The sequence below is a fragment of the Sapajus apella genome, unplaced genomic scaffold (genome assembly GCF_009761245.1).
Source record: "Sapajus apella isolate SASKATOON/1434 unplaced genomic scaffold, GSC_monkey_1.0 scaffold1, whole genome shotgun sequence".
Lineage (NCBI taxonomy): Eukaryota > Metazoa > Chordata > Mammalia > Primates > Cebidae > Sapajus > Sapajus apella.
The window spans coordinates 46,024,447-46,040,167 of NW_022436941.1; the positions used below are offsets into that span (position 1 = coordinate 46,024,447).

Sequence of the window (15,721 nt, forward strand, 5' to 3'; positions counted from 1 at the left end):
CTGTGCTAGGTCCTGAGTTTAAGGTAAGCACTATAATTAATTGTAACCATATTCTTTCTAGTAACTTCAAGTGGGGAGGTTGCTACTTCTTGAAGATATGTTTTTTAGAACAAGATAATATAGGATATCTAATGTTTATCTCCGGAATGAGGAGAAACTATATTACTTTATGTTTTAATGAGATTGTATCAGGGCAAGTAGCATAGATCCCACCCTTCCTTTGACATCCATTGCAAAGGTCACCTCCTTCTGGGGGGCTTTCCCAATTTCTGCAGTGGAAAATGAACTCTATTCCAACAACTCTCCAAAGTACACAGACCTTCTTTGTGTTTTTTCTGTATATCTACATTATAAGATTTTTGTCAATATCCTCTTAATCTTGAAAAATATGTAGGCTAGTGCATCATCTCCAGAACGTGCTTGAAGACTATTTCTTAGATTGAATATACCGTATTGTCAAGCATATGTATTCCTTGGTAGTGGACCATTGCTATTTTGGCAGTCTAGAATAATGTTTTCCTTTTTGAGGCAATAGTACCCTTTTTCTGCCTTGATGAATCACTTCTCCCACACCTATATGCCTCAGGTAAACGCGAGTGAGCTGGAGTCTGAGCCAATCAGTGTATTCCACCCCTCTATTATTGGTTCAGAAATTAAAGAATAAATCAGAAAAGCCAGCCTAGTCAGGACCAATAATGCTACATTCTAAGGCCTCAGTTTCTCTTCTGTTGTACATGAAAGGATGAAGCTCATGAGTTCCCTTTTTCTGCAAAGGGAGAATTGTTTGAATATGGAGCCAACCCAAAGGAAGATACAGTGAAGTAAAGAGAAGAATGTAGTAATGAGATCATTACTCATCTGTAGCTGCTTTGTTATCTTAGCCAATGAGTTTTTGCCGAAGTTGGTCTGAGTTGTACTTTCTGGCTGTAGTATCCCAAAGAATCATACCTGATCAGCCTCATTATGGCAATCATATAGTGCTATGATCATTTATATGGCACTTGCTCTTTTGTAAGCTCCTTAATGACAGTACCTTGCCTCTTATCTAGTGACTCAATAACTAGCTCAGAGCCTAGAACAGTGTGTGCTCAATAATATTATTTTGTTGAAATTAAAGAATAAATGTAAATTCTAGTGGTTATATGGTAATGTCAATGAATAATCTTTTGTCTTTGCAGTAAAACTCCTTAAATTGACATTGCTCACAAGCCCTTTCACCACTTTTTTTTTTCACTCTTACTCATATGACCAAAGGTCACCCAGCAGTTTCTAAGGATGAAAGTGATAGTTCAACCATCTCATATTAATAATCAGTCTCATATCAAAAACTCCCTGAAAAAGAAAGTCTATAACCTCATTATGTTATATATGCCAATGCTAACTGTTCTTACCACCTAGACATTGTTCTTTATGTTCCCCGCATGACATATAGAGACTGTGAGTCCTCGTGAATTCCAAAGCAAGCATTTTCTCAGTTGAGCTATATTGCTTCTAGCTATTGACTCTCAAATTGGCTCAAATCAGTGGGCACACCATGTTCTTTCTGGCACATATTTTCTATTCTGTACGAACTATACCTATTTACTATGGACAATATTCTATTAGTCCTTGGAGTTATGGCAAAATAAGCTTAATATTTTTTTCTCCTTGTATATATATTTTATAAATTTAAACCTGCTCTTTTTTAACTCTCATTTTCCACAGACACAGTAATACTGATAAAGATGACAACTAAAATAATAATTAACATTTGGTAAGCATTTTGTTTACCTCCTATTATATTAATCCTCACAATAACAATAGGAGATAAATATTCTTGTCCCCATTTTCAATGTAAGAAAGATGAGGAAGCAGAGATTTAAACCAAAATAACCATTAAGAAATTTGCTGAGATGTAGGACATATGGAAACTTAGGAAGAATTTATGATTTTGATAAACATTTTAACTATTCTATTTGGGACACTGGAAACTCCAAAAGGAGAGATAAAGTAATGGGGACAAAGGCTGAAAAACTTCCTATTGGGTACTATGCTCACTATCTGAATGATGGGATCAATACAAGCCCAAACTTCAGCGTCACACAATATACCCTTGTAGCAAAACTGCACATGTACCCTGTGAATCTAAAATAAAAATGGAAATATAAATAAATAAAATATTCTATTTGTAGCATACTATTCAGAAATGTTCCCAGTAGTGTATTTTTCTTGATTAATATGAGCTAATATTAATAAATCTCTCTCTGTACACATATACACACAATAGCTAACATTTTTTGTGTTCTTAGTATGTGCAAGGCACTGTAGTAACAGCTTCTATGTCTGTTAACCCATTTAATACTTGCAACAAATTTATAAGATATGTACTGCTATTATCTCCATTTTACAGATGCAGGAACTGAGCAAAGAGAAGCTAAGTAACTTACTTGTACAAGATCACAAGGCTAGTAAATGGTAGAATCAGAACTTGAACACAAAAGCCACAACTGCAAGGCCACCCTGCTTACCCTATAGGACAATATTTAAGAAAACAATTAATTTGCATCCTAAATTTATTTTCTGTCTCGTCTTTCAGAGTATCTGCCCCGTGCTAGTCACTGAGCTGTGTTCTGAGGATACTGAAGTAAACAAGACAAAATTTTTCCTATTAATTATGCTCTCTATATATACTGAGCCAATCAGTGTATTCTAACCCCTTGGCATCTGTGATTCGTTCAGAAATGGGAACATGCTACAGGCCATGTGCAGGAAACACAAATATTTCTTTGAAATAAGCAACATATCATATTTTAAATCTAGTAAAGTTCTAAATTGTAATAGCTTTTGCCAGATTTTTCCCAAGTCATGAATTTTAACTGCTTGACCTCATTGAATACAGATAACTAAATTATTAGGTTAGAGAAAGGAACATCAATTTTCACAAATATTCTATGTGTTAATCACTTTTGAACATTGGTTGCTTGACAGATATGGTAAAAAAATTTGTATTATGTCTTGTTTTTTACTTCAGTTTTTTATTTTTAATTTTTGTGGGTACACAGTAGGTGTATATATTTACGGGGTACATGAGATACTTTGATATAGGCATATAGGAATACATAAGCTTGACAATACGGTATATTCAATCTAAGAAATGGTCTTCAAGCACATTCTGGAGATGAAGCACTAGCCTACACATTTTTCAAGATTAAGAGGATACTGACAAAAAGCTTATAATGTAGACATACAGATAAAACACAAAGAACCTCTGTGTACTTTGGGGCGTTGTTAGAATAGAGTTCATTTTCCACTGCAGAAATTGGGAAAGTCCCCCAGAAGGAGGTGATCTTTGCACAACAATGCATAATAAGCACATCAGGGTAAATGGGATATCCATCACCTCAAGCATTTATTCTTTTTTGTGTTACAAACATTCCAATGATAGTCTTTTAGTTATTTTTAAATGTGCAATAAATTATTGTTGAGTGTAGTCACCCTGTTGTGCTATCAAATACTAGATATTTTTCATTGTAACTATATTTTTGTGCCCATTAACTATCCCCACATCCCCACCCTCCCCCTACTACCCTTTCCAACTTCTGGTAACCATCATTCTACTCTATCCTCATGAGTTCAACCTTCTTCGTTTTTTTTTTAACTCCCACAAGTAAGTGAGAACATGCAATGTTTGTCTTTCTGTGCCTGGCTTATTTCACTTAACACAATGACCTCGGGTTCTAACCATGTTGTTGCAAATGACAGGATCTCATTTATGTTTATGACTGAATAGTACTCCATTGTGTATCTACACTACAGTTCCTTTATCTGCTTGTGTGTTGATGAACACTTCGGTTGCTTCCACATCTTGGCCATTGTGAATAATGCTGCAATAAACATGGGAGTGCAGATATCTCTTTGACATAATGATTTCCATTCTTTTATTTATTTATTTATTTTGAGACAGAGTCTTGCTCTGTTGCCGAGGCTGGAGTGCAGTGGCGTGGTCTCAGCTCATTGCAACCTCTGCTTCCCGGGTTCAAGCAATTCCCTGCGTCAGCCTCCTGAGTAGCTGGGATTATAGGCACCTGCCACCCATGACCGGCTTATTTTTGTATTTTTAGTAGAGATGGAGTTCCACCATCTTGGCCAGGCTGGTCTTGAATTCCTCACCTCGTGATCCACCCACCTCAGACTCCTAAAGTGCTAGGATTACAGGTATTATAGGCATGGGCGACCTGCCCAGCCAATATCCATTCTTTTGGGTGTACTCCTTGGAGTGGGATTGTTGGATCATAGGGTAGGTCTATTTTTAGTTTAGTTTTTTTTTTTTTTAGACAGAGTCTTATTCTGTTACCCAGGCTGAAGTGCAATGGCACAATCTCAGCTCATTGCAACCACTGCCTCCTGGGTTCAAGCAATTCTCATGCCTCAGTCTCCTGATATAGCTGGGATTACAGGTGTATGCCACCATGCCTGGCTTATGTTTGTAATTTTAGTAGACACAGGGTTTCACCACATTGGCCAGGCTGGTCTTAAACTCCTGGCCTCAAGCAATCCACCTTTCTTGGCCTCCCACAGTGCTGGGATTACAGGCGTGTGCCACCATACCCAGGCTTTTTTTAGTTTTTTGAATAACTTCCAAATTGTTCTTCATAGTGGTTGTACTAATTTACCTTTCCACCAACACCGTATGAGAGTTCCCTTTCTCCATATCCTCACCAGCATTTTTGTTATTGCCTGACTTTTAGATAAAAGCCACTTTAACTGGGGTGACATGATATTTCATGTAGTTTTGATTTGCATTTTCGCATTTCTCTGATGATCAATGATGCTGAACACCTTTTAATAGGTGTTCATTTGCCATTTGCATGTTTTCTTTTGAGAAATATCTATTGAGGTTCAGTTTTGTTGTTGTTGTTTTGACGGAGTCTCGCTGTGTCCCTCAGGCTGGAATGCAGTGTGCCGTCTTGGCTCACTGCAACGACCGCTTCTCAGGTTCAACGATTCTCCTGCCTCAGCCTCTTGAGTAGCTGGGGTTACATGTGTGCACCACAATGTCCAGCTGATTTTTGTATTTCTTTGTTTTTTTTTCTCTCTCTTTGAGATGGAGTCTTGCTTTGTTGTCAGGCTGAAGTGCAGTGGTGCGATCTCAGCTCACTGCAGTCTCCACCTCTTGGGTTCAAACAATTCCCCTGCCTCAGCCTCCGGAGTAATTGGAATTACAGGTGTGCAACACCACACCTGGCTTTTTGTATTTTAGTAGAGACGGGGTTTTACTATGTTGGCCAGGATGGTCTCCACCTCCTAACCTCGTGATCTGCTCACCTTGGCCCCCCAATGTGCTGGGATTACAGGCGTGAGCCACCGTGCCTGGCCTAATTTTTGTATTTTTAGTAGAGACAGGGTTTCACCATATTGGCTAGGCTGGTCTAGAACTCCTGACCTCAGGTGATCTGCCTGCCTCTGCCTCCCAAAGTGTTAGTATTACAGGCTTGAAACACCACACCAGGCCTCTATTCAGATCTTTTGATCATTTTAAAATGGATCATTAGATTTTTTTCCTATAGAGTAGTTTGAGCTCCTTATATATTCTGGGTAATCCCTTGTTAGATGGGCAGTTTGAAAATATTTTGTGTCATTCTGAGGATTATCTCTTCACTTTGTTGATTGTTTCCTTTGCTGTGCAGAAGATTTTTAAGTTAATGTGATCCTATTTGTCCATTTTTTCTTTGGTTGACTGTGCTTATGGAGTATTACTGAAGAACTCTTTCCCAGTCCAATGTGAATATTTTCTTTAGAAAAAGAAAATATTCTTAAAGTCTTTAGTCCATTTTGATGTGATTTTTTTGTTGTTGTGCACAATGATATAATTACACATTTTCAAATTGCCTACTAAAATATGTTTCACTTACTACTTCTACTAATACATTTTTATTCTCCAATGCAATAGATTTACCCTCAGGTCAGTACTACCCATTAATGCAGAGTTTGGAGGAAATATTCCATCTTTGTGGATATAAGCCAGGTTGAGACTTAATGTCTTGTCAACCCATGGTATCTGCACATTATGTATTTGTGATTTCATTGTTTATGAGTAATGTAAAAGCTCTATTTTCCCCTTCCTATATTGTTTTATCTCCATACATATATTTACATCATCATGTGTGTCTGTATTTTTCTTTCTGACTTTTGAGTCATAGTAAGATGAGTTGGCCTTACTTTCAGATTATTATAAGAAATTTCCCCCTTCTCCATTGATCTGTGATACCTTTCTCTTATACTAAATTCCAATATATCACAGAATCTGCTTTGATTCCATTATGAATTTTCCATTATGTTCTACTGGATCATCTCTCTCTTCATGTACCAATACTGCATGCACCAAAAACCATGCTTTGTAATATGTTCTAATCTCTGGTGGGTAGGCCCCTCATCATTCTTTTTGCTCAGGATATTCCTGAACCTTCATGTTTGTTTTTTGTATGTGGTAAGAGGCAGGGGTTTAGTTTTATTCTTCTGCCTATGGATCCAGTTTTCTCAGCAGCATTTATTGAAGAGACTATCCTTTCCCCAACATATATACTTGCCACCTTCACTGAAAATGAGTTCACTAGATATGTGGATTTATTTCTGGGTTCTCTATTTTGTTCCATTGGTCTATGTGTCTGACTTTATGCTGGTAACATACTGCTTTGGTTACTGTAGCTCTGTAGTATAATTTGAAGTTAGGTAACACAATTCCCCAGTTTTGTTATTACTACAGCTTTGATCTCATTACTCTTTATTGTTCTATTCAGGTTTTGGATTTCTTTGTAGTTCAATCTTGATAGGTTATATGTGTCTAAGAATTTATTCATTTCTTCTAAATTTTTCAACTTATTGGCCTGTAGTTGCTCATAGCGACCTCTAATGATCCTTTGAATTGCTGCAGTATTGGCTGTAATGTCTCCTTTTTCATCTCTGATTTTATTTATTTAGGTTTTCTTTTTTTCTTAGCCAGATGAAAGGTTTGTTTATTTTATCTTTTCAAAAAAGTAAATTTTTGTTGATCTTTTTTATTCTTTGTTTCAATTTCATTTATTGCTGCTCTAAACTTTATTTATTTTATTCTACTAATTTGGGGTTTGGTTTGCTCCTGATTTTCTAGTTCTTTACTAATGCAAATGCATCATTAAATTATTTATTTGAAGTTTTTCTACTTTTTGATGTAACTGCTTATTGCTATAAACTTTCCTCTTAGTACTGTTTTCACTGTATCCCATAGGTTTTGGTATGTTTGTGTTTCCATATTCATTGTTTCAATAAATTTTTTAATTTCTCTTTTAAATTCTTCAATGACCCACTGGTCATTCAGCAACATATTGTTAAATTTCCATGTATTTCTTATAGGCAACAGATTTATGGCATTTTTAAAAAATCCATTCAGCCACTCTGTGTCTTCTGACTAGAGAATTTAGTCCATTTACATTCAATGTTATTATTGATAAGTAAACACTTACTCTTGCCATTTTGTTATTTGTTTTCTGGTAATTTTGTGGTCTTTTCTTCTATCTTTCCATCTTCCCATCTTCATTTTAGTGAAGGTTATTTTCTAAGGTGGTATGTTTTAATTTCTTACTTTTTATTTTCGGTGTATCTGTTGTATGATTTTGCTTTGAGGTTACCACAAGGCTTTCAAATAATATCTTATAACTCATTATTTTAACTGATGACACACAATGTATATGTTTTTACTGAGCTCTCAATAAAGAGACTAATTTTGATTATTGAACTATGGTGCCTTCAGGGGAACCATAGTCTAGTTCATCTTAACTAACGTCATCTAGCATATTACTTTGCATGTAATAGGAACTGGATAATTATTTGCAGGATGAAAAAACAGATGAATAAAGATAGGACAGCAGTCTTTTGACAGCTTTGCTAATTTTATGCTTCATTTATTCAACAATATTGAGCACCTATTATACACATGACACTGCTGTGGAATTTGAGGTGGGTATATGAGTAGCTTCCAGTTTATACTGGAGATGGAAGAATCAAGGTTGCACAAGAACAACCAAAATGCCAGGTTGAAAACATCTATCCCATAAGAGATATAAATCAAATGTTAAGAGTAACTCTCAGAGAAAAAGATGGTTAGTGAGAAATTGGGTGCCATTTATCCATCAGAGTACTTCATTTTTCAAGATTCGGCTCCTGATGTCTATCTGTACAGGTGTAACTCAACAGATAGGCAGAGCATGACCTGTAATCCTTTTCTCATAGAATACATTCCAAAGATTCTCCTTTGATATGGGGCTGCAGCTGCTAGTGGTCTCTTCATCTCATTTGACCCACTGCCTTTGCTCAAAAAGAGCCACCCTGTTTCTATTTGTGGCATAGCAAACCAGTCTGTGTCTGCTGCTGTGGTTTCTCACCAGCCAACAACTTTGCCACATTATTTTGAAATTGAAATTCAGTGCCCCTTTGAAGTATTGCTCCCAATCCCTCCTCCTGCAGTTGCCCCACTTCGCCATGCAGCAGCTTCTGTGTATTCTGCTGCCACTGTTTCCAACACCCAACCCGCCCAGAGGAGTTCTGTGTGACAGCTCAGCTTCAATGCTAGTAAACTGGCTACTTTCCAGTACGGTGACTCAGACTTCCAGAAAACATACCATGATAATGATGTTCATAACTGATATTTTCTAAAGCCAATAAAAGGAAGTCTGAGAATTATTCTAAAAAATCTCACCTGATATTTGGAACATGCAAGGTGAAGGAGGCATCTACTCTGTGAGTCCTCTTTTATTTGCAATTTTAAAAGAATAATTTTGCTTTTTTTCTTTTTCAGTTTAACACATGTTTACTGAATAAACAAATGTGGTGACTAAACCACAGAAATTAACATAAAAATTGACAGGCTAATAAGGAGAACATATAAAAAACATTAAAGTATGAAACACATTATATTCCACCTCTATGTGGGTATTGCAGTAACACAGGCTGCATAGACTGCCTCTCTTTTGTCTGTGGGTCCTAATGGATATCACCTTCAAACTTAACACATTTATCTGTCCATGAATCAAAGCGATAGGCGTGTTACTTTCCCATCCTGAAATACAGAAACAAAGAGGGGAAAAAAAGAGAAAATAAAAAGGAAAATGCTCATGTAAAAGGCAAACAGGTGCCTTGGGAGGAGGGAGGTAATTGTGGAAATAGTCAAGAACCTGGCACACATTGGCACAAAACAAATATTTCTGAATAAATAAAGTCATAGAGGAGTGGTAATTGATAGGACAGAAGTATAAAGGGAAAAGGGAGGTATAATAATATGAAAAGTTGTAATTTTAACCATAACTCGCTTGGGTGTGATTAACTTACCACTGAGCGGGTCTTTCCTGATCTGGCTCAGTGATATACATGGCTTAACTCCCCACTGCCTTAAAAACTGTTAAGGTTTAAACCTGGAGCTCAAGGTTATAGACCTGATGGAAGGAAAGCAACCTATCTTTAAGGAGTTTCAGAAGACCACCCGGGGAAGTGATGTTCCAGTACAGAGTGCTCAATAAATATGTTGATTGAGTCCACTTTAAATTCATATTCACAATCTCAAAAAAGCCAACAATCCTGACCATCAGTCTTATTAAAATACACTGGCTAACTCACCCACCTTGCAATGATATTTTCAAACCTTCTCTTTTGCTTCATTTTATAACTGAGTTTCAGTTGATTTGCCTCCAGTGAAACACCTCACTGGTCTCTGGGAAGGATTTAATACTAACATACTTCTCAGTGTGGTGACGAGTACAGTAATAGTCAAACATCTGAGACAGAGTAAACAGAAAAGTGGATGCCTACTCGCCTAACTAGGCTTGTATAATCAACACCTTCTCTGCTTCCTTTATATTGCTTCATGGGGTTGATTAAATTATCAGACATTTATTGAACATCTACTCCAGGGGTTCTCAAATTTTGGCCCTAACGACTCTTATACATTCTTAAAAATTATTGAGGATGCTGGAGAACTGTTGTTTATGTGGATTATTTTGATCAACATTTATCATTTTAGAAATTAAAAGAGAAGTTTAAACATATTGAATTCACTTGAAAATAATAAACCAGTTACATATTAGTATGTTACATTTTATAAAAAATAACTGTATTTCCAAAACAAAAAATCAGTGATAAGAGTGGCATTCCTTTACATTTTTGCAAATCTCTTTAATGTCTGGCTTAACATAGCTGGATTATCATGTCTGCTTCTGCATTCAATCTGTTTCATGTGTTGCTTTGATTGAAGGATATGAAGAAAATATTGTCTCACGCAGAAATATTTTTATTACCACTTCCGATCATTGTGGATATTCTTTTTTACAAACCAAAACTCAATAAGTGGTGGTTAATTAAAGGTTAGTTGCAATGTATTATAAAAATCTGAATGATATCTTGTACTTTGAATGGGTCTTTTGCCACACAAGATTTAGTGACATCATGAGTTGTTAATTTAGAAAATATTTGCTCACTGAGTTATACAGATCTTCAGGTGTTGATACTTTTCTTTATACAATACCACAAAAATTGTGCCTGTTAATATCACCACTGATCTCACCTGAAAAATCTTTAAATATTAAGAAGCTGTCACAGTTTATGGTAGCAGATACAAAGTTTTCAAGAATTCTGGTTTTACTTGAATGCTTGAATTTTATTATTGGCAACAAATATTGTCAGTTGTTTTCCTTAAAATAACAGTTTTACTATGTTTGTGTCAGGGAAAATATCTGCCAAATACCTGTCAGTTGTTTTTTCATGTAAAAATGATATTCCGTGACAAAAGTGGCTACTTCCACTTTCAACTCAATCATACAAGTGCTTTTCCTCTAGACAACCATTGTACTTTGGTATGCAGTGAAATGCTTTATGTGTACTTCCCATTTTGTCACACAGAATATTAAAAAGATGCATATTCAAGAATCAAGAGTCAGTAAAATTGATTTTGTTATTGCCGCTTCATCAAGGGCATTCCTAAATGATACTGGCTTTTATTTTTTAAGTTTGTTTTTGTTTTTGTTTTTTTTTTTTTGAGATGGAGTCTTGTCCTTTCACCCAGACTGGAGTGCAATGGCATGATCTCAGCTCACTGCAGCCTCCAACTCTGGGGTTCATGGGATTCTCCTGCCTCAGCCTCCTGAGTAGCTGGGACTACACGTGCACACCACCATGCCCAGCTAATTTGTTTTTTTTTTTGTATCTTTAGTAGAGATGAGGTTTCACCATGTTGGCCAGGCCAGTCTCAAACTCCTGACCTCAGGTGATCTACCCGCCTTGGCCTCCCAAAGTGCTGAGATTACAGGTGTGAGTCACCATGCCTGGCCTATTTTTTAAGTATTAATATAAGTATATGGCAGTGGAGAAAACAATGAGTAGTAGTAGAGTGATGCCACTGCATTGACTCCTGAAAAAGCACCAGCAATTTTACTTACCATTGGTGTAAATTTCAAAATAGCGACAAAGGCAAACATCTTAGAATTATTATAAAAATTGTTTTGATTTTATAAATGCTTGAAAGGATCTTGGGACTGACAAGGGTCCACAAACCTCATTTTGAGAATCACTATGTCTTAATGTCTACATAGAATAGTGTCAAAGATAATGTTAAACCAAAAGACAAAGCAAAACTTTATGAGTAACCTATCATCAAAAATTTATAATTAAGTTGAATAACATGAAATTGTGATATTTGTAGGCAAGTTTGAATATTGGCAATTTCATATTGCTGAACCTATAGGATAAAATGTGTGTGTTTGTTTTGGGCTTGGCACAGTAGCTCACACCTGTAATCCTGGCACTTTGGGAGGCCAAGGTGGGAAGATCACTTGAGGCTAGGAGTTTGACACCAGCCTGGGCAACATGGAAAAACCCTGTCTTTACTAAAAATGCAAAAATTAGCCGGACATGGTGGCGCACACCTGTAATCCCAGCGACTCAAGTGACTAAGGCATGAGAATTGCTTGTACCTGGGAGGTAGAGGTTGCAGTGAGCCAAGGTCCTGCCACTGCACTCCAGCCTGGGAGACAGAGTGAAACTCTGCCTAAAAAAAAAAAGTTTGTGTATGTATGTGTAATGAATCATGTCAAATAAACCATATAGATCTAAGGGAATGCAAAATTAGTACACAACCAACATAAAATGCAGAGAGCTCTAAGCTGAGAGAAGACAGGTATTTAGATTTTTAAACAGTTGCAAGAGACAGAACTCTTTCCAAGTAAGGGGAATGGTGTAAGTAAAAGTTCAGAAATAGTTATGAATGCAAATAAAGGATATTTATGATGTACATGAGGCATGAAGTCCTGTTTCTGAGGCTTGAAAGATAAAGAGAAAATTATGCTGGGAAAGGAACAGACAATTTGAAAGAGTTCCTTAATTGCCAGGCTGACAAAGTTAACTTTAATGCAGAAAAACAAAGCCATAGAAGGTTATCTATTCATTCATTTAACACACATGTACTAAGAGATTCCCATGTACCAAACACGGTGCTAGGCACTGAAAGAATCAAAGAATTTACTGTTTAACCACTGAACTCAAAGTTAGGCCACTGAACCAACTTTGTGGTTCAATTACATAGTAGTAACAATACTAATCGGCTGATCAGAACACATTATTGAATGTGTGTTTAATGTGTTATCAGAATGCAGATGAGCAGTCAATTAATTCAGCTTGGCGGCAGGGAGAAAAGATTGCCTGTTAAGAGATGACTCGTGCTATTGAATGAGAGGAGTAATAGAAATTGGCCAGATAGATGTGGGAGAGTCATAAACTGGGTTGGGGACATTGCACTGGCAAAGGCACTGTGATTTGGAAAAACTTGGCACAGTTTGGAAATAGAGAGTGGTTCATTATGGTGAGAAGGTAGAAGAAAAGAACTATGTGGTTGGAGATAAGACTGGTAACCTCAACTGGATTCAGGTAGCAATGATCCCTATATTCTGTACTTTGGTAATTCACTGAGACTTCTTTTTGTGACGCTATCCTAGCAAATCTGAGGATGGTCTGGAAGTGGAGATACTGCAGGCCTGGAAAACAGCAGTTACAAAAGTGGACATATCCAAGCTGGAGATGCTGAGGACTAGACTCTCTGCAGGGCAACAGGCATAAAAAAAGAGCAATTTGTAAACTTTTGGCAGAAGAATTTGTAAAAATGTGTTAAACAGTAGTGCAAAAAAAAAAAAAAAAGAGAGAGAGACATTTGAGAAAAAGGTCTTGGGGAAAGGGAATGAGTTTGTTTTGGGGATATGTTGAGTTTCCTGTTGGAAACTCTGAAGAAAATTCAGGACTAGAACATACACTTGGGAGTCATTCATGTACAGGTGATTGTTGAAGAAATGGGAGTAAATGATCAGCAATGTAGAAAGCATATGGAGTAGAAGAAGGAGTGCCAAAGCACGTGAATCCTGTTCTGGCAGGTGTTAGAAGAAAATGAATATTAAGTGGGAAAGAATGAAGTAAGAGGTCAAGTGTTTCTCCAAACAGGAAATGACGAGGCCTAGATTCAGGAGGTAGGTCATGGAGGTGAAGTGAAAAGGGCACATCTGACAGACCATTTGGTAGAAAGAATCTTTGAGAACTTGGTTACCAGAATTGAAAGGAAAAAATGAGAGAACATTTGTGTTGCTACAGCTAGATTTAAAAAAAACAGTAGGTCTTCCTATGCTATTTTTTCCTGGTTGAATGTCTTGCTTTTTATATTTCTTTCAAGACTTCTGAAGTACCTAGTGGTCTAGAACCCAACAAAATCCCCCTGAAAGCTGGACAGTTTAGGGCAACATGTATAGCTCAGCAATGTTTCTGTCCCAAGCTTCAGAGAGGATAATGGGAACCTCTTCTAGTTTGGCTTCTGGGTGTCCATTTCTAGGGAGCATGGTAATGTTAGACTTGGTCTGAAAAGGAGTAGGCATAAGGATGCGGAGAGTAGAGAAGACTGTGTCTCTCTTTGGTGAGCACAAACAAGGAGATAAATTTGCTGGGAAGCTATATCCTCACTTCACACAGCCCCCCAACTCTTGCACTCATGCTTCCATTCTTACCCTCACTTTGAAAGCCCTTCATCACCATTTCCATCAATGAGACATGTCTGTGTACTCTTAAATTAATAAGGAGATATAGATACACAAATGTATATGTTTTTATACAAATAAGGCATATTGAACAAATTGTTCTCTTATTTTTTCTACTTAACAATATAACATAATGATTTTTCTATATGACTACATGAAGATCCACCTTGCTCTTTTCAACCACTTCCTAATATTCCAGAATAATATGGGTTCCCATGAATTATTTGATTAAAACCACAATGATGAATATTTATCTTCTATTTTATGAAAATGTAAAAGTTATTGCAATAAGCATATTTGTTTATTTATCTTTGTGTAGTTATACTGATATTTCTATAAGTATAAAAGTCTGATTAAATGTAATTATTATTTAAATTTTTATGTTTAAATTTTATCACATATTTCAAATTTCCTTCCAAAGAGGCTATGCTAATTTATATGCCCATCAATAGTATATGACAGGGCTTATTTTGCTACATTTTCAAACTTTTAAATCTTTCTCAAATTGATAGGTTAAAAATATCTAATTTTAATTTGCATTTCCTTTAGGAAGCTAAGCATCTTTTTATATTCTTATAATCCATTTTCTTTTTATGTAAATTGGCTGCTTAATTCCTTTGCCTACATTTCTTTTAGAATTTGTAAGAGTTCTTTATTGATTAGCAACATTAACTCCTTGCTATATGTATTGCAAATATTTTTCCCACTTTATGACATATTTTTATTTTCTTTGGGTATTTTCTTCTGAGGAGATTTTTTAAAAGAAATTTATATACTCATATTTATTAATATTTTCCTTTATCATTTTAATGAAATAGTTTGGAAAGATGTGTCCTACTGTAACATGGAAAATAGATTGAACCAGGGAAGGAAAAAGTCTGATTGGGAGACTATACAGAAATGATGGTGGCCTGAATTAGGACAGTGGCAGTGGGTATAGATGGAAATGAACATGTTTGTGAAATAGGCAGTAGAACTTGCAGACTGGTTGGGTAAGAGAGGGAAGAGATATATTCAGGGATGATACACAGGTTTCTGGTTTGGACAACAGTGTAGATTGGTTCACTAAGATGGGAGCTCCTGAGAAAGAATAAATTTGGCTTGGGGAATAGAGTAGACTATTTGATTTATTTATAATTACCCTATTTAGGCTACATAGAACTTCATTTTACAGGTGACCATTATCAGTTTGTTCTTGCTTTCTTATCACTCAATCTACCAACATCAATTTTTATTTGAGGTTGACCTTTCTCAATCCAACAGGACATTTTCATTCTTTTTCACAGATAAATAATTAAGTGAAACATCTCAGGAATTTTATTTAATATTTCTTAAAGATTACAGCTGCACCCATATGTCAATAACATTATGAAAGATTACATAATATTTTATTTATTTATTTATAATTAATTTTTTTGAAACAGACTGTCACTCCATCATCCAGGCTCTGGAGTGCAATGATGTAATATTGGCTCACTGTAGTCTTGACCTGTGGGGCTTAAATTTTCCTACCACCACAGCCTCCCAAGTAGCTGTGACTATAGGCATGCACCACCAGGCCCGTCTAATTCTGAAAATGTTTTGTAGAGATGAGGGTCACACTATTTTGCCCAGTCTGGTCTCAAACTCCTGGGCTCAAACCATCCTCCCAC

At 36.3% G+C, this 15,721-nt stretch overlaps 1 protein-coding gene across 5 annotated transcripts in view; it reads left to right on the top strand.

Moving 5' to 3' along the window:
* Positions 1 to 15,721, top strand: part of KIAA0825 (KIAA0825 ortholog) — a 461,146-nt gene that overhangs the window by 334,845 nt on the left and 110,580 nt on the right. The window lies entirely within an intron of this gene.